At 45.0% G+C, this 21995-nt stretch overlaps 1 long non-coding RNA gene across 2 annotated transcripts in view; it reads right to left on the bottom strand.

Moving 5' to 3' along the window:
- Nucleotides 1–20587, bottom strand: part of LOC129471951 (uncharacterized) — a 45061-nt gene extending 24474 nt beyond the window's left edge. The window contains exons 1-3 of one of the 2 annotated variants that reach the window (XR_010118932.1): nt 20491–20587; nt 19608–19685; nt 16840–16983 (exon numbers count right to left, since the gene is read on the bottom strand). This is a non-coding gene — a long non-coding RNA (uncharacterized lncRNA). Of the gene's footprint in view, nt 1–16839; nt 16984–19607; nt 19686–20490 lie in introns of those variants that run through there. The other variant, XR_008653814.2, reaches the window with a different exon arrangement.
- Between the last annotated feature and the right edge of the window lie 1408 nt (nt 20588–21995).

The following is a 21995-nucleotide window of genomic DNA, read 5'->3' as shown; positions in this document are numbered from 1 at the left end:
GCCATTAATTCATTCCTTTTTATGGCTGAGTAGTATTCCATCATATATATATATATGCCACATAAAATGTGAATTTCTTTTATCAAAATGCATTATAAACAAAGTGAGCAAACAAGCCACAAACTTGGAAAAGACATTTGCCATCCATAATAAGATTAACATCTGATATAGAACTCTTATAAACCAAGAAGTAAAAAATAAAACAATCTAATAGAAGACTTAAAGCAAGCAGTTCACAGAAGAGAAAACTCAAATAACTAATAGACATGTAAAGACACCCAACCTCATTAGTATTCAGAAAATGCAAATTAAAACTGCAATGTGTTACCACATTTGCAGAATCACAAAGTCTAATCATATTGAGTGTAATCAAGGATCGTGGAACAGTACATTGTTGAACAAAGTCGGTCATAGTGCTTGATTCTGATCTTACAGGGAATATATATACTGCTGGTGGGAGGGTAAATTGAATCAAGCCCCTTAGAAAACAATTTTATGTTATATGGAAAAGCTGACAATGTACCTTCTCTTCCCTTCCTAGGTATCTACTCTGGAGAAATTCTGTACACACACTAGAAAATGTAGACAAAATGCTCATAGTAGCACTGTTTGTAACAGCAAAAACTGGAAATAATTAGAAAGTCAACCAACTAGAGAATGCATAAAACAAATGGGGAGCATAAATAAATGCATGTAGAATGTGAGATAATATGGCAGAGAAAATAAATAATGAATTACAACTATGTACAGCAACATGGATGTATCTCAGAAACAAAACGCTGACTATTAAAAGCAAGTCATGGAAGAATATAAGATTATATGCTTATAAACTTCAAAAATGCAAAAACTAGACAATATTTATTCTCAGAAAGACAGTCATACAGTTAAAATACCTCTGAGGTGGGAAGGTTAGGGGATAAGATTGAAAAGGAAGCACACAAAGGACCTCAAATGTAATGGTAAAGTTGTTTTCTTACAAAAGGTGGTGAGTGATGGGGAGGAAGAGAGGAGTCAATGTTAATTTATTGAGGGAGGTTTTCCAAGTCAGTCTTCACTGAAAGGAGGGAAGATGGGCCCCGTGTACCCTTTACTGAGTGTGTTGGAAAGCAGAGATGAGGAAAATTGGGAGAGACAAGCAAGTAAGAAAGATAGGAGAGTCTGGTGGGAACAATGGAAAAGACAGACCACAAGTCGGGGGAGGATGGAAAGGTCCCCATTAAGGCCTTTACTACGTATCAACTCATTAATCCTTATGATCCAATGAGAGAGGTATTATACTCATTTTACAGATGAGGAAACTGACATACTCAGGACACTTGGCTGACTCCTCTTCTAACTCTCAAGTACCCCAGGGTTCATCTCTTAGGCTTCTAGGAACTCACCCAATCCACAGCTTTAAATGTCACCTGTCCACCGAAGACCCTCACATTGATTATCTCTAACCGAACGTCCCCTGTTAGCTCTAGCAGCCTGCTCAACTTCCACAGTTGGATGTCTAATCAGCATCCCAAATCTAACACATCGAATGGAAATGCTTGCCTTTTCTCAGGGGCAAAGCATCAGGCCCCAAGCATAGTGAGGAGGACGTGTGTACAGGAGGTCAGCCCTCAGTAGGGTGAAATAAATAGAAAAGTAATGAGATACCTGGGAGCAGCTGCCACCACCCCCACCCACAACAGCAACCAGCACACCTAGTGCCCAGATCTTGGTTTCTAAATACATTCTTTCCTGAAAAGAACCACACATCCTTAGAGAATTGGCTTGTTCCAGGGCTGGGGCCTGGAAAGTATAAGATGGGCCTGGAACATCTTGTTGTGCCAGAAAGAAAGAAAACACTGTCCTTTCAAAAGGACAGAAAGCAGCCTAAAAGGGCTCCCACTGGCTAAATCAGCGACACTTTGAGTCTTAAAAATAATAATAATAATTTAAATGTAATCCATCACATCAACAGGCTAAAGAAGAAAAATCTCATGATCATATCAATCGATGCAGAAAAAGCATTAGACAAAATCCAATACCAATTCATCATAAAAAAATAAGTAAGGGCGGGCGCGGTGGCTCATGCTTGTAATCCCAGCACTTTGGGAGGCCGAGGCGGGCAGATCACGAGGTCAGGAGATCGAGACCACGGTGAAACCCCGTCTCTACTAAAAATACAAAAAAATTAGCTGGGCGTGGTGGCGGGCGCCTGTAGTCCCAGCTACTCGGAGAGGCTGAGGCAGGAGAATGGCGTGAACCCGGGAGGCGGAGCTTGCAGTGAGCCGAGATCGCGCCACTGCACTCCAGCCTGGGTGACAGAGCGAGACTCTGTCTCAAAAAAAAAAAATAAAATAAAATAAGTAAAAACTCTCAGCAAACTAGGAATAGAGAGGAACTGCCTCAACTTCACAAAAAGCATCTACCAAATAAACCCACAGATAACATCATACTTCACTTGATCTTAGCCAAAAGGCTGTGAGACTATAGACAACATCATACTTAATGGTGAGAAACTAGAAGCTTTTCTACGATCAGGAAAAAGGCAAGGATGTCCCTTCACACCACTCCTTTTCAACATACTGGAAGTCCTAGCTAATGCAATAAGAAAAGAAAAGAAAAGAAAAAAGAAAAGACATACAAGTTGGGATGGAAGAAATAAAACTGTCTTTGTTCACAGATGACAGAAATATCTATGTAGAAAATCTGAAAGAATCAAGAAAAAAGAAACTTCTGGGATGAATAGCAATTACAGCAATGTCACAGAATACAAGGTTAATATATAAAAGTCAATCACTTTCCTATGTACCAGCAATGAACAAGTGGAATGTGACATTAAAAACACAATACCGGCCAGGCACAGTGGCTCACGCCCATAATCCCAGCACTTTGGGATGCCAAGGTGGGCAGATCATTTGAGGTCAGGAGTTCAAAACCAGCCTGGCCAACATGGTGAAACCCCATCTCTACTAAAAATACAAAAATTAGCTGGGCGTGGTGGTGGGCACCTATAATCCAAGCTACTTGGGAGTCTGAGGCAGGAGAATCGCTTGAGCTCCAGAGGCGGAGGCTGCAGTGAGCCAAGATCATACCACTGCACTCCAGCCTGGGAGACAGAGCGAGACTCCATCTCAAAAAAACAAAACAATCAAACAAAAAAATGCCATTAGTACCCCAAAAATGAAATACCTAATTATAAATCTAACAAAATAAGTACAAGATCTATATACGGAAAACTACAAAATTCTGATTAATTAAATCAAAAACTAAATAAGTGGAGAGATAGTCCATGTTCATGGAATATGAACTGGACAGATGCCAGTTCTCAACTTGATCTATAGATTCAATACAATCTCAATCAAAATCCTACAATTATTTTGTAGATAGTGACAAACTGATTTTATATGGAGCGGCATATGACCCAGGATACCCAACACAACACTGAAAGAGAGCAAAGTTAGAGGACTAACACTATTCAACTTCAACACTCACTATAGAGCTACGCTAATCGAGACAGTGTTGCATTGGCAAAAGGGGAAGCAAATAGATCAATAGAGCATAATAGATAATCCAGAAATAGACCCACATAAACATAGTCAACTGATCTTTGACAAAGGACCATGGGCAATACAGTGGACCAAAAATAGTTTTTTAATCAACAGAAACTATTTTGTTGATTAAAAATGGTGCTAGAATAGCTGGACATTCACATACAAAAAAAAAATGAATCTAGACACAGGCTTTACACCCTTCACAAAAATTAACTCAAAATGAATCAGAGACCTAAATGTAAACCACAACATTATAAAATTCCTAGAAGATAATATAGGAGAAAAACTAGTTAGCCCTGTGTGAGGCAATGACATTTTAGATACAACATCAAAGGCACAATCCATGAAAGAAATAATTCATAAGCTGGACTTCACTAAAATTGAAAACATCTGCTCTGGGAAAAACGTTGCCAAGAGAATGAGAAAACAACCCACAGAATGGGAGAAAGTATTTGCAAAAGTCATATCCGATAAAATACTGTTATCCAAAATATACAGCCAGGCACCATGGCACACACCTGTGGTCCCAGCTACTCGGGAGCCTGGGGCAGGAGAATTACTTGGAGGCTAGGAGTTTAAGGCTGTAGTGTGCTACGATCATTCCTGTGAATAGCCACTGCACTCCAGCCTGGGCAACATAGCAAGACCCCAACTCAGGAAGAAAAAAATACAAATAACTCATAAAATTCAACAATAAGAAAATGAACAACCTGATTAAAAAATGGGCAAAAGACCTGAACAGACCCTTTCTTCACTAAAGATGATATACAGGCGGCAAATAAGTATATGAAAAAATGCTCAATATCATATGTCATTATGGAATTGCAAATTAAAACAACAATGAGATATCACTACATACCTGTTAGAATGTCCAAAATCCAACAGGCACTCTCATTCATTGCTGGTGGGAGTGCAAAATGGTACAGCCACTTTGGAAAATAGTTTAACAGTTTCTTACTAAGCATAATATACTCAAAACTAAACATATGATCTAGCAATCGTGTTCCTTGGTATTTATCCAAATCAGTTGAAAACATGTCCACAAAAAACCCTACACACAATGTTTATAACATTTTTGTTGCCAAAACTTGGAAGCAACCAAGTTGTCCTTCAGTAGGTGAATGAATAACTAAACTGTGGCACATCCAGACAATGGAATATTATTCAGCACTAAAAACAAACTATCAAGCTATGAACATTTGAATGCACATTATTAAGTGAAAGAAGCCAATCTGAAAAGACTACATACTTAATAATTCCAACTCTATGACATTCCAGAAAAGGCAAAAATATGGATGGGGAGGGATGAATAGGAATGGTGCAGAGGATTTTTAGGACAGCGAAACTATCCTATATGATACTATAATGGTGGATACATGTCATTGTACATTTTTCAAAACCCATAGAACGTACAGCACCAAGAGTGAATCCTAATGTAAACTATAGACTTTGGATGATTCACTAATTATAAAAAATGGACCACTCTTTCATGGAACGTTGATAGTGGAGAGGCTCTGTATATGTAGGGGGAGGTGGTAGATGGCAAATCTCTGTAACTCCCACTCAATTTTTCTGTGAACCAAAAACTGTCCTGAAAAATAAAGCCTATTAAAAAAAATAGGCCAGGTGCAGTGGCTCACACGTGTAATCCCAGCACTTTGGGAGGCCGAGATAGGTGGATTGTTTGAGCTCAGGAGGCAAACTACAAAAACACTAGCCTGTAATCTTCAAAAGCATCAAGCTCATGGAAATCAAAGAAAGGCTGAGGAGCTGTTCCAGAGTGAAGGGAACTAAAGAGACATGACAGCTGTCTGATTCTGAATCATGTCCTTTGCTATATGGGGACAACTGGAGGACCTTGAATGGGGTCTGAAGATTAGACGGCAGTGACAAATCCATGCTCATGTCCTGATTTCGACGGTTCTGTAGACCTACCTTGATTGTGAGAAATGCACACTCAAGTTTCAATGGTGCCTGATACTAAAGTATCAGATGGCTTCACTATTTTCATCCGAATGCCATCCTGGGTCAGAAACAGCCCAAGAGGGCCAGACCAGAGCCCTGTCACAGCAAAGGTGTGGTAACGACATCAGTGGGCTTGGTGGCTGGAAAAAATTCATCCAGCCTACTAACCCAGCCATGATCTGCCCATTGCCCATTAAGTCCAAGGCCAAGGGTAAGCAGAGAGCGACCACATTCCTCTAACTTGTAGGCCAAGGGCTGGCTAGGCAGGGGGTTTTGAGGGGATAACCCCTCTTCCAGGACCGCCCTGAGGAGTAAGGGCAGACAAGCAGGTGAGGGTGTGACACCCAGAGACTGTGCTCTTCCTGCCCTCACCCTGCCCCACTCCCACAACATTGGGCCTACCCTTGGGAGCTGGCATTCACCGATCCTCTGTCAGCAGGGCCTACTACCGGTGCCAGACTCCTATTTACAGCCACGGTCAGATATGACCAGGCTCCTTCTGGTCCTGGAGACCAGAGTCACTTGTTGACTGTCTCTATGGACCAAAGTGCTTGAGGCATCTCAGGCAGCCTAAACCTGAGCTTCTACCTGCCTCTGACTTGCTGCTAGGCATGTCCTGGGCCAAGCAGGGTGGGGAATGAGGGATGGAGGTGTGGAGAGGATGAAATATTTTCATGTAAAATTTTTTTAAAAAGAACCTCTTAAAAAAAACAGTAGGTTGCACGATGTTGACAACCTGCTGTCAAACGATATGAGAAAAAAAGGGTTTTTGTACCATTCTTGCAACTTTGAGATTGTTTCCATTTTTTTTAACCTTTTAAAGTTTATTTTATGGGATATTCACATGCTAAAAAATGAATTTGGATTCCAACCTCATACCATACAAATAAATTAACTCAAAATGGATCAACAACTTAAATATAAGAGCTAAAACCATAAAACTCTTAAAAGAAAACATAAGGGCAAATCTAACCTCCTTGAATTTAGAAGTGAAATCTTAAATATGACACCAAAAGTACAGGCAGCAAAAGAAAAAATGGATAAGTAGGACCTCATCAAATTAAAAACTTTTCTGCAGCAAAAAAAGTGAAAAGACAACCTACCGAATGTAATAAAATATTTGCAAATCACATATCTTATAAGGGTCTAGTAGCCAGGATACATAAGAAACTCTTGCAACCAACAACAGAAAGACAAATAGCTCAATTAAAAATGGGCAAAGGATTTGAATAAACATTTATCAAAAGAAGATACACAAATGGCTAACAAGCATAGGGAAATAAAAGTCAAAACCACAGTGAGGGGTGGAGAGGTGGCAGGTGTTGGTTAAAATATATAAAATTTCAGTTAGATGGGAGGAATAAGTTCAAGAGATCTATTGTACAATATGGCACCTGTAATTAATAACAATGTATTATATACTTGAAAATGGTGAAAAGACTAGATTTTAAGTGTTCTTGCCAGAAAAAATAAGTATGCAAGGTAATGTACATGCTAGTTAGCTCAGCTGAGCCATTCTACAATGTATACATATTTCAAAACATCATATTGTGCACATAAATATGTACAATTTTTGTCAATTAAAGAATTTTTTTAAAAATCACAATGAGATACCACTTCACACTCACTGGCATGACTGTAATTTAAAATAAATAAATAAAATAATAAGTGTTGACAAGGGTGAGGGAGATTGGAAACTTCATATGTTGCTGGTGGGAATGTAAAATGGTGCAGCCACTTTTTTTTTCTTTTTTTGAGACAAAGTCTCGCTCTGTCACCCAGGCTCTCTCAGCTCACTGCAGCCTCTACCTCTCGGCTTCAATTGATTGTCCTGCCTCAGCCTCCCAAGTAGCTGGGATTATAGGCATGAGCTATCACACCCAGCTAATTTTCTTTTTTTTTTTTTTAGTAGAGATGGGGTTTCACCATGTTGGCCAGGCTGATCTCAAACTCCTGACCGCAAGTGATCCACCTACCTCTATCTCCCAAAGTTCTGGGATTACAGGCATGAGCCACCGCTCCCAGCCAGTGCAGCCACTTTGGAAAGCAGTTTGGCAGTTCTTCAAAATGATACCATATGGCCCAGCAATTCCACTCCTAGATATATACCCAAAAAAAATTGCAGCTACTCAAACAAATACATGTATGTTCATAGCAGCACTATACAAAACAGCCAAAAGACATTGTGAAACAATGGTCCAGCAATGGATGAATGGATAAACAAATTGTGATATATACCTACAATGGAACATTCTTCAACTACAAAAAGGAATAAAGTGCTTGAGACATGCTACAACATGGGTGAACCTCGAAAACATCATGCTAAGTGAAGAAAATAAGACACAAAATGTCACATATTGTATGGTTTCATTTACATGAAATATCCAGAATAGGCAAATTCATAGAGACAGAAAGCAGATTGTGGGGGAAAGGATTGGAGGAGAGGAAGAATGAGGAGTAACTGCCTAATGGGATGATGAAAACGTCCTGGAACTAGGCGAAAGCAGTAGTTGCATAACATCATAAATAGACTAACTCCCACTGAATTGTCCACTTTAAATTGGTTAACTTTATATTTTGTGAATTTTACCTTAATTTTTAAAAAAGCAAACTACTAGTTTCCTTCCCTGACTTAATGTACTCCCTATATTAAAAAGTCCCTATAGATGGAGATCATCCTGGCTAACATGGTGAAACCCCGTCTCTACTAAAAATACAAAAAAAAAATTAGCCAGGCATGGTGGCAGGCATCTGTAGTCCCAGCTGCTCGGGAGGCTGAGGCAGGAGAATGGCATGAACCCAGGAGGTGGAGCTTGCAGTGAGCCAAGATCACGCTACTGCACTCCAGCCTGGGCAACAGAGCGAGACTCCATCTCAAAAAAAAAAAAAAAAAAGTCCCTACAGGCCGGGCACGGTGGCTCACACCTGTAATCCCAGCACTTTGGGAGGCCGAGGCGGGTGGATCACGAGGTCAGGAGATCAAGACCATCCTGGCTAACACGGTGAAACCTGCGTCTCTACTAAAAATACAAAAAATTAGCCGGGCCTGGTGGCGGGCGCCTGTAGTCCCAGCTATTCGGGAGGCTGAGGAAGGAGAATGATGTGAAACTGGGAGTGGAGCTTGCAGTGAGCAGAGATCGCGCCACTGCCCTCCAGCCTGGGCGACAGAGTGAGATTCCGTCTCAAAAAAAAAAAAAAAAGTCCCTATAAACTTTTAGATTACAACCCAAAGTATAAAATAAATACCGTGTGTCCATACTGACACAAATAGATGATGGAAGAAAGATGGAAAGAAGGAAGGAAGGAAGGAAGGAAGGAAGGAAGGAAGGAAGGAAGGAAGGAAGGCAGGCAGGGAGGGAGGGAGGGAGGGAGGGAGGGAGGAAGGAAGAAGGAAGGGAGGGAGGGAGGGAGGAGGGAAGGGAGGGAGGGAAGGAGGAGGGAAGGGAGGGAGGGAGGGAGGAAGTATGCACAGAATATCTCAGAAAGCGCACTCTAGAACGATGGCATCAGAGGCCTCTGAGAGTGACTAGGTGCTTGCAGGTTCAGGGAGGGAGGATGCGGCATATCCTTTTCTACGCTGTGAATTTTGAATAAAAATGGTTTAAAAAGCAGTATTCTGAAGCAAAAGTGACAAAATGTTCATATCTGTCCAGATATAGGCACCCAGATGTATATGGATAATTATGTTCTGTAATTTTCTGCATATTTGAAAGTTTAAAATCTCGAGCAAAGGCCCTATATGCACCAAGGCCCTGAGGCAGGACGAAGTGCCGCCACTGTGGGCTGGAGAGTGGGGCCAAGGGACAAGGTGGCACAGGATGAGAGAAGTAGGTGGGGACTCGATCCTGGAGCCACAGAAGACCACACCCTTCCCACACATTCCAGAGGCTCCCATCCCTGCCAGCCTAATGCCATGTCTTTCTCAAGTGCTAACAGGGCCCCAGAGTCTGCCTCCTAAATCACCCAGTACCAGCCCTGGCCCAGGCTCCGCTGGCTCCTCAACATGACAAGTGCATTGTTCCCCTTCTTCCGAAGGCTGCTTTTCCCCAAGAGGCAGTTCTGAGCGGGCAGGTTTCTGTGGGCAGATGCCCCGAGGCAGGGTTCACAAAGGCAGTATTGTCTGGCTCCACAGAGCAGGATCCTCGCCCCATCCTCCAGCCCCCACATCAAAGAGGAGAGAAATCAAAGCTGCAGCGGCAGGAGAACACAGCCCATCCCTGGTCCCAGAGGGAGCTCTCGTGTGGTACATTTCATCCCTGGCAGATGAGGAGGTAGATGGAGGCAGGATACTAGCACTACGTGGCCAGCACCGGCTGAACTGAATGACCATCAGCAGATGAGCCAAGTCGACGGGCAGCCTCATCTCCAGGGTGCACAGCACTTTACAGTTTGCAGCACAGCACGTGGAAGGCAGGGCTGGAACTGAGAGGCTCATGGCAGATGAGAAAATCAAATCAGAGCGTACCAAGGTCACACAGCTAGCTAGAGAGCCCAGGCCCTCAGGTCCCCTGCCCAGTGTGTTTCCCGGGAGTACAAGGTGGTTTCCACACCAGCAGCTGCAGACCAACTAATGAAGACCCAAGGGCTAGACCTCCCACCTGCACCACTTAGTAGCTGGGATCTCTGGGTAGTCAATGACCTGCCTGACCTTGACCCCTCAAGGGTGCCAAGTGCAGTGTCTGGTGCATGGTAAATATTCAACAAATGGTAGCTCTTCTTACCGTGATGCCCTAGAAAAAACCCAGTGGAGAGGTGTCACCTAACAGCAAAGTCACCTACGCCAGGTGGCCTGGACTGAAACACTAGGAGGTGAGGGCAGCAGGGGGCGGGGTGTTGGGGTTCAATCAGGCTGGTGGGAAAAATATTACAGATAGTTATAGTAATAGCCAAAAACTATCTTGGAAGCTCTGAGAGTTTGCATAGCTTCAGATTGCTTGGCTGAAGGCAGCCAGGGTCTCTTTGCAGGAGCCAGAATGATTAGGGTGCAAGTACAAAGGAATGTGGGAAGTTTATCTTACTAACCTGTTTACTGATACGGGCTTAAGACTGACCTTTGTCCTACCAGGTACTTTACTGCCTCCTACTTAGGGAGGTCCGCAGAAGTTTATTACTCACAAATGGTGTTTGCTTTAGGCCTCAGAACCTGGCCTTTAATCTTTACCCTCTAGTGGTGTTTACTTGCAACTTTTGTTAACTAGTGTTACTGAATAAATGCCAGCCTCACCAGCTGATCAGGGCTGAGTCACAACTGTTTACAGAACTCAGCTCGGAGCCTGTAAGTGGACCCTCAGCTGGACTGGCAGAGCAGAATATCTGTGTGCTGGTGTACTTTATTCATCTGTCACCGAATCAGGGGTCCGCAGGAACAGACCCCCGCAGCTAGTGCCCCGCAAAAGGAGCAATGCCTCAGCAGGGCACCTTAGGGGCAGCCCCAGGTATGGCAGGCTGCATCAGGCCTCAGAGAGGACCCTGGCAGAGAGACCTCCAGCCTCACCCCGAGGCTTGCCAGCTGTGTGGTGACTGAGAGCAATCACAGCCGCAGGACGGGTAAGGGGATTCAGGAGACCTGGGGGCTAATCCCTGCTCTGCCGCAGGAGACATGTGTTACTCTGGGAAAGTCACTTTGCTCTCTGAGCAGTAAAATGGAGTCTGGATTCCACGAAATTAAAGGCCCCTTCAAAACGAACGCCCCGTGAATGTATTTTATCCCCAAAATCCTCCTGAAAGGAATAGATAGATAGATAGAGATGGTTGGATGGATGGATGGATGGATGGATGGATGATGGTGGTATAGATAGAAAGATGATAAAGAGAGATATACATACATACATATACATAAAAATTCGTTAGTTATTATCTTCTTTTAAGGCTAACAGAAAAGAAGGAGAAAAGGAAGGAAGAAAGGAGAGAGGGAGGGAAGGAATATTGTCCTTTGGGCATCCAGGGGCCAGCTGTTGGAAAGGTAAGTCCAGCTCCCTATGGGGCTGGTGCTCCAGGAATCACTACAAGGCTCAGAGACTCAGATCTCCAAAAGGCATAGAATGGAGGCCCCAGAAGGAAGGCCTGTCTCTTGCCTCTCCCAACAAGGACAAGCCCCGCCCTGTGATTCCCTAAGAAGAGCGTTACTCCTGCCAGACCATGGGCAGCCTGTCCGCAAATCCTGGCCTTGTACTGTGTTTGCGTTGGAATCTTCTAGAAGCCCCAGGCCTAAGGGAGAAAGCTAGGCCTAGAGAGTCAGGAGATTTCCTGCTAACTAAAGAGACTACTGTTTATAAGACTGAATACACGACCGGCGAAACACAATACAACTTAGGAACTAAGGATTCTGCAGGTTCAAGTGAGCAAAGTAACACCTCCGTGTTGGTGTTCAGCCTGTGCTGTGAGCCACTAACTTGTACACCGAACTCCTGAGCACCTCCACCTAAGTGACAATAGGCATCTCAAACTCATCTAAAATTCACCTCCATGATTCCTCCAGATATTAGATCTAAAACTTTGAAACCACCTTTGACCCTCTTTCTCTATCGCATTTAATTGCTAGCCAGACTCACTGGTTCCACCGCTGCATATTAGCTAGCACATGTAAGACATGCTGCATGCTAGCTGCTGTTCTAAACACCTTCTGTATTAAATTATTCAACCTTTGGCCAGGCGGGTGGCTCATACCTGTAATCCCAGCACTTTGGAAGCCTGAGGCTGGAGGATTGCTTGAGGCCAAGAGTTCAAAACCAGCCTGCGCAACAGAGCGAGATCCTGTCTCTATAAAAAATAAGTTTAAAAATTAGCCAGGTGTAGTGTCATGCACCTATGGTCCCAGATACTCGGGAGGCTAAGATAGAGGATCGCTTGAGACTGAGAGGTCAAGACTGCAGTGAGCCACGATCATTCCACTGCACTCCAGCCTGGGCAACAGAGAGAGACCCTGTCTCAAAAAAAAAAAAAAAAAGTTGTTCAGTCTTCGTGGTGGCTGTATGGAGTAGGTACTCGCATCCTCATTTTACAGATGAGGAAGCTAAGTCACACAGAGGTTAAGTAGCTGTGAAGCGATGGGGCTGAGGTCGAAGGCAGGACAGGTGGCTCCAGTGCCTGGGTGCTTCACCACTCCCAAACTGCCCTCCAGGGATTTCCAATCACCCCCATCTCCATGGCTGCAGCCCCCGCACCTCCCTCTCTCACCAGCCTCCTCACTAGACACCCTGCTGACCCCTCTGCACACCTTACAATATTTTCCTCAACAGAAAGCAACAGAGAGAGCTTTAAAAGGAAAGGCAGCTCAAAAAACAAAAGGCCAGGCGCAGTGGCTCCTGCCTGTAATCCCAGCACTTTGGGAGGCCGAGGCGGGCAGATCACCTCAGGTTAGGAATTTGCGACCAGCCTGGCCAAAATGGCAAAACCTGTCTCTACTAAAAATACAAAAAAATTAGCTGGGCATGGTGGCGGTCACCTGTAGTCCCAGCTACTCGGGAGGCTGATGCAGGAGAATCACTTGAATCTGGGAGGCGGAGATTGCAGTGAGCCAAGATCGCACCACTGCACTCCAGCCTGGGCAACAGTGCAGACTCTGTCTCTAAAACAAAACAAAACAAAACAAAACAAAACAAAACAAAACAAAATGAAAGGCAGTTCAGATAACACCTTTTTCAAAGACTCCAGTAGCTACCATGTCACTCACAGCCTATGCCAAAGTATTCACCCTGCCCTACAAGATCCTGCATGGTCCGACCTCATCTTCTCCCAGGGTCCCTTTGCTCACTCTTTCAGACTCCTTGTTCAATACTCCCAGAGGCCTCTGCGCTTGCCGTTCCGTCCCCACGGCCTGAAACACCCTTCCCCCCAGCTACCTACAAGGCTCACACCACCGCTTATCAGTGAAGTCTTCCTGAAAGCCCTATTGAAAGTATTGACTGCCCATCCCTCACTCTTCCTATTCCCCATACGGGCGTCTCTCCACAGCATGGCCATCATCAGATATGTGACCTATCTACCCTACCTCCCTATCTGAAAAAACCTCCATGAGGGCAGGACCTGGGCTCGTTTTATTTCCTGCTATATCCCCTATGCTTAGAATAGTTACTTGGACCAGGCACTTAACAAATACTTGTTGAATAGATGAATGAAGGCATGACTAAATAAAGTTCCTCCGGGTACAACTGCAGTCTGGTGGGAGTTCAGAGGTGACAGATTAGTCACAGCTGGAAATGGGGGCATTGTGGGGTTAGAGGGGACATCTGGGAAGGCTTCTTGGGGAAGTTAGGGTGTGAACGGGGCCAGTTGGCTTTGCTGAGAGAGATGAGCACAGCCACGCAAAACGCCAGCACCACCACGAGTAAGGAGCAAAGTCACGATGGGCCCCAGACAGGGCACAGGGGCTCACGCCTGTAATCCCAGCACTTTGGGAGGCCAAGGCAGGAGGATCGTTTGAGCCCAGGGTTCAAGACCAGCCTGAGCAACAGAGCAAGACCCTGTCTCTACAAAATATTAAAAACTTAGCCAGGTATGGTGGCATGCACCTGCAGTCCCAGCTACTCAGGAGGCTGAGGCAGGAGGATCACTTGAGCTCAGGAGTCTGGGGCTGCAGTGAGCTAGAATGGCACCACAGCAGTCCAGCCTGGGGGGCAGAGTGAGACCCTGTCTCTAAAAACTAAAAATAAACATATGAATAAATAAATAAAAATAAGAAACATGGATAAATAAATTGGGGTGTGTTTACAAAATGGAAAGCTCACAGCAATTAAAAAAAGAATAAAGCATTGCTACCATTAACAACATAAGTGACTCTCGCAGTCATAATGTGCAGCAAAAGATGCACAAATGAAGACATTATGAGTGATTTCATTTATGTAAAGTTCAGGAGCAAACAAACTAATCTATGGTGATAAAAGGTTAGTGGCAGTTAGAAGAATGATTACCTCTGGTAGGAGCTATTGACTGGGATGGGGCAGGAGGGAGCCTTCTGGCGTGCTGGAAATGGCTTACACCTTGATCTGGGTAGCATATATGCATGGGCATAATGGTTACTTGGGTATACATAGATGCAAAAATTCATTGAGATGTGTGCATTTCATCTAAATTTTATTTTAAATCAAAGATCCAGAAGAGAGAGAAAGGAAGAACAGTGTATTTGCTACCTGAGCCTCTCCTATCAGGCCAAAAATGTTCCCAAATGCCCCAGCAACTTTCCCCAACCATCTCTTGGCCCACAGCTGGATCACATACCCACCAGAGACCCATCACCAGCAAAGAGAGGTAGAAGTACTATGACTGGCCAAGACCAGTCATGACCCAGCCCCTGGAGCTGAGCACTCTATTGCTGGAACAAAACCAGGGTTCGATTTATTTATTTATAAGAAGAAAGGTGAAGGCTCAGTGGGCAGCCAATAGTGACCACAACTTCAGAGAGCTCAAACGAAACTGAAAAGTCATCCCAGGTAGGGAGCAATAAGAGTGGAACTGGCTAATGCTCACTGGGCCACTCACCATGTGCCAGGCTTTGTGCAAAGTGCTGACATGGGGCTCTCCCATTCAAGATGGTGGCCAGTGAAAAAGGATGCTGAGAAATGATGAGGGAAAGAGCTCCAAAAATTATTGCCAGGAGCCAGCTGTATTAGTCAGGGTGCTCCAGAGAAATAGAACCAATAGGATGGATAGATGGGTGAATGAATGAATGAATGGGTGGATGGATGGATGGATGGATGGATGGATGGATGGATGGATGGACAGGTAGATGCATGGATGAATAGATGGATGGATGAGTGGATAAATGAGTGGATGGGTGGTGGATGGATGGGCAGATGGATGGATGGATGGATGGATGGATGGATGGATGGGCAAATGGTTGGATGGGTGGATGGATTTTTAAGGAATTGACTCTTAGGATTCTGGAGACCAACAAGTACAAAATCTGCAGAGCAGGCCAGCAGTCTGGAAATTCAGGCAGGGGTTGATGCTGAAGTCTTAAGCAGAAGTTCTTCTACTCTAGGAAACTTGAGTTTCTGTTCTTAAGGCCTTCAACTGACTGGATGAAACCCACCCGTATTATCTAGGGTAATCTCCTTAAAATCAACTGATTGCAGATGTAAGCCACATCTACAAAATACCTTCACAACAACATCTAGGTTAGTGTTTGGTTGAATAACTGGGTCCTATGGCCTAGCCAGTTGACACATAAACCATCAAACCAGCTGACCCAACCTTAATGTACTTCCATTACTATCTCTCTCACTTCCCTAATTAACCCTACCCAACCAATTCCCCATCCCCAGCTCCCCAGGATTAACCTCCAGATATGGTCATTTCCACCGTCAAGTCTTCTAGGGCCCTCACCGGGTAGGGCTCCACACTGAAGTGGGAGCAAAAGGAACCAGAAAGGTGTTTCTAGAAGGAACCTGGAACAAGAGTCCTGGACTGGGCCAAGTAAGCCACAAAAACGTGAGAAAGAAAAACAAAAGCCTACTCCCCAGACCAGCTGATCTTTCCCTGAGTTCTTGGCTTGTTCTGCTCCATGGATTCCTTGGTATTTGCTGTCTCTCAGAAACATATTTCTGTGATATATACTGTAAATCTGCTTCATTTGAAATTCATAGTTAATGACCTATTCCCTTGTATTCAGGAAACAGAGAAAGGTTCCGGCTTTTAAAGGCCAGGAGTTTACTAGCCAGAATATGACAAGTATTACAAAGTATAGGCCTACTCTAAAAGCACTTAAGAAACAGTCTCCATCAGAAATTTCAAGAATACCTTCAAATAACATCATTTATCTGCCAAGAGGCCAAGGGGATGGGGAGTGGTGGTGGGCAGAGAGTAAATGAGTATTTGATCAAATCCATACTTTCGACTCCCAGTGGGAGGGGAGGTAAATATTTACTAACCCTTCTCACCCTGGAAAGATTTGTTTGCATGCTTATATGGACAAGGGGGCGTGTGCATGGGTGCAAGCGTGTGCAAGCCTATGTGTGCACCAAAACCCCCTCTCCTCCATCCACCAGCCCCCAAGGCTAGCATAAAAACAAACTCTGCCATATTCTGAACTCTATAATCAAAGAGGTAATTTAATAAAACGAGTATCCCTGTTTTCGGGTGGACACACTTAACTGAAACCCAAAGCCAGCCCTGGAGTAAATTGGGCTGTGGACGAATCGATTAGGCCCATCCACACTTTCTCATTTTCTATAGAGTCAGGGCTTAACCAGGTTAATTTTTGTTAAACACATTACCCAGGTACTCTCCTCTTACCAGCCCAATGATTTTGTGTCGGGCCTGAAGGATTGTAATTGCAATCCAGCAAGACGCCAACTGAGTGCTGTGATTTACTGAGGGCCACGGAGAGCAGGCCACCTCCTACCTGCCGGCTGCTGGATGGTAACTTTCTTCCTTGAATCTTGGCATGGCTAATGGATGAGGGTCCAGAGCAAGGCGCCATGTGAGAGTTCATCCCCAGGGAGAACAGGCTGCTGCCTCTTTTGGGCACCCAAATCTGTGGTTCTCTCTAGGCCTGTGAGGGAGAGCAAAGGCCCCTTTGTTCCATGGAACAGAAACTCAGGAGGGCCTGGACTCCCGGGCACTGGCCTTGGGAATTGCTGGTCATTCCCAGTCATGCCCGTTCCCTGGGAAGTATGACCTTCCTAACTGTTGTCCAGGGAACATTTCCTGGCCTCATTTTCCCATCTCCTCCAGGCCCCAGACCTCAGGCTTCTCCGGGACAGGCCCAGTGCCTCTCTGCTCCACTTCAGATGCACCTTCAGCTCCCCTCTGCTCTCATTGGGCCTGACGCGCACACACTCAGCTTTTCATCCTGCTTTGCAGACACCTCACATCTCCACACCCCAGTCCCCTTGTCTGCTGAATGGGTGTACGAGGGCACCTTCTCATAGGATTGTGAGGACAAAGCCTGAGGAACAGCCACCTGTGCCTGACACACAGTAAGTCTTCAACAAGTGTCAACTGTACAGCCAGCATGATGGCACATGCCTGTGGTCCCCACTACTCGGGAGGCTGAGGTAGAAGGATCGCTTGAGCTGGGGAGGTAGAGGCTGCAGTGAGCTGTGATCATTCCCACTGCACTCCAGCCTGGGTGACAAAGTGAGACCCTGCCTCAAAAAAAATAAAATAAAAAATAAAACAAAATCAACTGTAGTCATTTACCTTAAGAAGAGAGGCTGGCAAGGACAGAGAAGAACCAATGCTAGCGAGGATGGGGAGAAACGGAAACCCTTATATGATGCTGGCAGGGATGTAAGGATGGGGCAGACACTTTGGAAACAGTTTGGCAGTTTCTTAAAAAGTTAAATATGCATCTGCCATACGACCCAGCAATTTCACTCCTATGTATTTACCCAAGAGAAATGAAAGCATGTGCCCACACAAAGACTTGTACACGAATGTTCCTAGCTGTTTTATCATAATACTTGAAAACTAGAAACAACCCAGATGGCTGTGGACAGGTGAATGGATAAACAAAGTATGGCAGGTCCACGCAATGGAATATTAGGTAGCAATAAAAAAAGAATGAAACACTGATACCTGCTACAATGTGGATGAAGCTCAAACCATTATGCTAAGTGAAAGAAGGCAGACGCAAAAAACCATGATTCTATAACAAAAAAATACATGATTCCATGTATATGAAATGTCCAGAACAGGCAACTCTATAGAGTTAGAATGTAGATCTGTGGTTACCTTGGGCTGAGAATTGAATCAAGGATGATAAATAGGCACAAGGGATCTTATTGGTGTGGTAAAAATGTTCTAAACTGGATTGTGATGATGGTTGCATGATTCGGTAAATTTACTAAAAAGCATTGAAGTGTAATGAGTAAATTTTATGGAATATAAATTTTGCCTCAATAAAATTGCTTAAAAAGAGAAAAGAGAGGCTGGAAGCTACCACTTACAGAGACGGTGACTACCTGACATGGTTTGGCTCTGTGTCCCCACCCAAACCTCATCTTGTAGCCCCATAATTCCCACATATTGTGGGAGAGACCCAGTGGGAGATAAGTGAATAATGGGGGTGGGTCTTTCCCATGCTATTCTCATGATAGTGAATAAGTCTCGAGATCTGATGGTTTTAAGAATGGGAGTTTCCCTACACACGCTCTCTCTTTGCCTGCTGCCATCCACATAAGATGTGACTTGTGCCTCCTTGCCTTCCACCATGACTGTGAGGCCTCCCCAGCCATGTGGAACTGTAAGTCCAATAAACCTTTTTCTTTTGTAAATTACCCAGTCTCAGGTATGTCTTTATCAGCAGCATGAAAATGGACTGATACACTACCTTAGTGGATTTGGGTTTGTTAGTTTTGCCAATGTAGGGTTACAAGTTGTATTAGTCCATTCTCAAATCGCTATAAAGAACTACCTTAGACTGAGTAATTTCTAAAGAAAAGAGGTTTAATTTGATTCCTAGTTCCACAGATTGTACAGGAAGCATGGCTGGGGAGGCCTCAAGAAACTTACAATCATGGCAGAAGACAAAGGGGAAGCAGGCACATCTTACATGGCCAGAGAAGGAGGAAGAGAGCAAAGCAGGAGGTGCTACACACTTTTCTTTTCTTTCTTTTTTTTTTTTTTTTTTTTGAGATGGAGTCTCGCTCTGTCGCCAGGCTGGAGTGCAGTGGCGCCATCTTGGCTTACTGCAACCTCTGCCTCCCAGATTCAAGCGATTCTCTTGCCTCAGCCTCCCGAGTAGCTGGGACTACAGGCATGTGCCACTATGCCCAGCTAATTTTTGTATTTCTAGGAGATGGAGTTTCACTATGTTGGCCAGGATGGTCTCAATTTCTTGACCTCGTGATCTGCCCACCTCAGCTTCCCAATGTGCTGGGATTACAGGCATGAGCCACCATGCCTGGCCGGTGCTACACATTTTTAAACAACCAGATCTCATGAGAACTCTGTCCTGAGAACGCACCAGGGGGATGGGGTTAAACCATTAGAAACCACCTCCATGATCCAATCACCTTCCACCAGACCCCACCTCCACCATTGGGGATTAAAATTCAACACGAGATTTGGGTGGGACCACAGAGCCAAACCATATCACGGGTTTTTGTTGAGACTGAAAAGTCATGTAATATACATGTCTGTGTCATTGTATGAGATACCAGTATAAATTACCTAGTACAGGGCCCAGTATGAAGTTGGGAATGACAGCAGGCATAGTTTCATTCGTTTTCTTTCATTGGGAAAGTTCTCCTGGAAAAGGAAAGACATCAGAGGTGTGTTAGTCCATTTTGCATCACTATAAAGGAATACTCAGGGCTGGGTAATTTATAAAGAAAAGAGGTTCAATTGGCTCATGGTTCTGCAGGCTGTATAGAAAGCATGGTGATGGCTGGGCACAGTGGCTCACGTCTATAATCCCAGCACTTTGGGAGGCTGAGGCAGGCAGATCACCCTGAGGTCAGGAGTTTGAGACCAGCCTGGCCAACATAGTGAAACCTCTGTCTCTACTAAAAATACAAAAATTAGCCAGGCATGGTGGTGTGCACCTGTAGTCCCAGCTACTCAGGATATGAGGCAGGAGAATCACTTGAATCCAGGAGGCAGAAGTTGCAGTGAGCTGAGATTGCACCACTGCACTCCAGCGTGGGTGACAGCACGAGACTCCATCTCAAAAAAAATAATAATAAAATAAAAAGAAAGCATGGTGCTGGCATCTGCTTGGCTCCTGGTGAGGCTTCAGGGAGCTTTTACTCATGGTAGAAGGTGAAGCAGAAGCAGGCATGTCACCAGCAAGAAAGGGAGCAAGAGAGCAGGGAGGTTCCAAGCCCTTTTAATTAACAACCAGCTCTTACATGAACTACCAGAGGGAGAACTCATTCATTACCATGGAGACAGCACCAAGGCATTCCTGAGGGATCCGCCCTCATGACCCAGATACCTCCCACCAGGCCCCACCTGCAACACTGGGATCATCTCTCAACATGAGATTTGGAGGGGACAGACATCCAAACTACATCAAGGGGGTTACAATGGACCTTTTACAATCACCACCTACTCTCAGGATGTTCAGCACATGAAATACCTATAAAATTGTATTGTCAGTGGGAACTGATTGGAAATTCAACTACGCATCATTTTTTGAGTATCTTCCATGTGAATGACATTTGCTAGGTGAGGAGGGAGACAGAAAGGCCTAGAAAACTCTGCCTCTGCCTTCAAGGCGATAACAGGCTCCAACCCAGGAAGGAGTGAGGGTTCCACTCTAGGCCTTCTTGGAATGTTACAATGTGCTCAGTATTCTCTCTGGCTATGACAGCCACCCTCCCACTTCTGCCTGCATAGCTACACTTTCTAGCATCCTCACTCTGGAATCTCACCTTTTCTCCATCACCAACCCACCCCCCAACTCTGAGTGTGAAATCTACAGGCAGGAGGCAGCCTACGTAGTAGTCACAAGCACTGACCCTGGCACTCTCATATCTGTGTTTGCCTCTGAGCTCTGCTATTTGCTGGCTGTGAGAATAAGTTGCTGAATGCAGGCCTCAGTTTCTTCACCTGTAAAATGGGCAGGATAATCTCAGGAATCTCATAAGCTTGATGTAAGGACTACGTAAGTTAATATACAGAAACTGCTTAGTTAATATACAGAGCTGGGCACATGGCCAAGGGCCCGCTCTGATCATTGCTCTGTAAGCCAGGCCTTCTCCCCAGCATAGCCTCCAGTACGGCCTGGCTGTTGCTGTCAGCTTCCAAGCCGTATGCCTCACCCCTTTGGTAAGCAGAGAATTGGCAGGGAGGGGACTCTCACCATCCCCCACATGTGTCATTGATGGCAGCCCTGCATCTGTGATGTCACTGCCGTTGTGTGATTGTTAAAACAATGTCACTGCCATTGTGTGATTGTTAAAACAATGCTGGCCGGGAGCAGTGGCTCACATCTATAATCCCAGCACTTTGGGAGGCTGAGGTGGGTGGATCACGAGGTCAGGAGTTCAAGACCAGCTTGGCCAAGATGGTGAAACCCTGTGTCTACTAAAAATACAAAAATTAGCCGGTCATGGTGGCAGGCACCTGTAATCCCAGCTACTCGGGAGACTGAGGCAGGAGAATTGCTTGAACCCGGGAGGTGGAGGTTGCAGTGAGCCAAGATCGCACCACTGCACTCCAGCCTGGGTGACAGAGCAAGACTCCATCTCAGAAAATAAAAGGCTCTCCCTCCTGCTGGAATGCAAGCTCCTTCAGCCAGGGACCAAGCCAGTTTCTCTTCACTGCTGTGTACCCAGCTCCTTACGCAGGGCCTAACAAGCACTCACTAAATTTTTATGGAAGGAAGAAAAAGAGGAAGAGCCAGGTGTGGTGGCTCACGCCTGTAGTCTCAGCACTTTGGGAGGCTGAGGTGGGCAGATCACCTGAGGTCAAGAGTTCGAGACCAGTCTGGCCAACATGGTGAAACCCTGTCTCTACTAGAAATACAAAAATTCACCGGGCGTGGTGGCATGCGTCTGTAATCCCAGCTACTCGGGAAGCTGAGGCAGGAGAGTTGCTTGAACCCAGGAGGCA

Source organism: Symphalangus syndactylus, chromosome 22 (assembly GCF_028878055.3).
Source record: "Symphalangus syndactylus isolate Jambi chromosome 22, NHGRI_mSymSyn1-v2.1_pri, whole genome shotgun sequence".
NCBI classification, from domain to species: domain Eukaryota; kingdom Metazoa; phylum Chordata; class Mammalia; order Primates; family Hylobatidae; genus Symphalangus; species Symphalangus syndactylus.
Note: the sequence above shows the minus strand (reverse complement) of the source record. Positions and strands in the feature narration are given on the sequence as shown.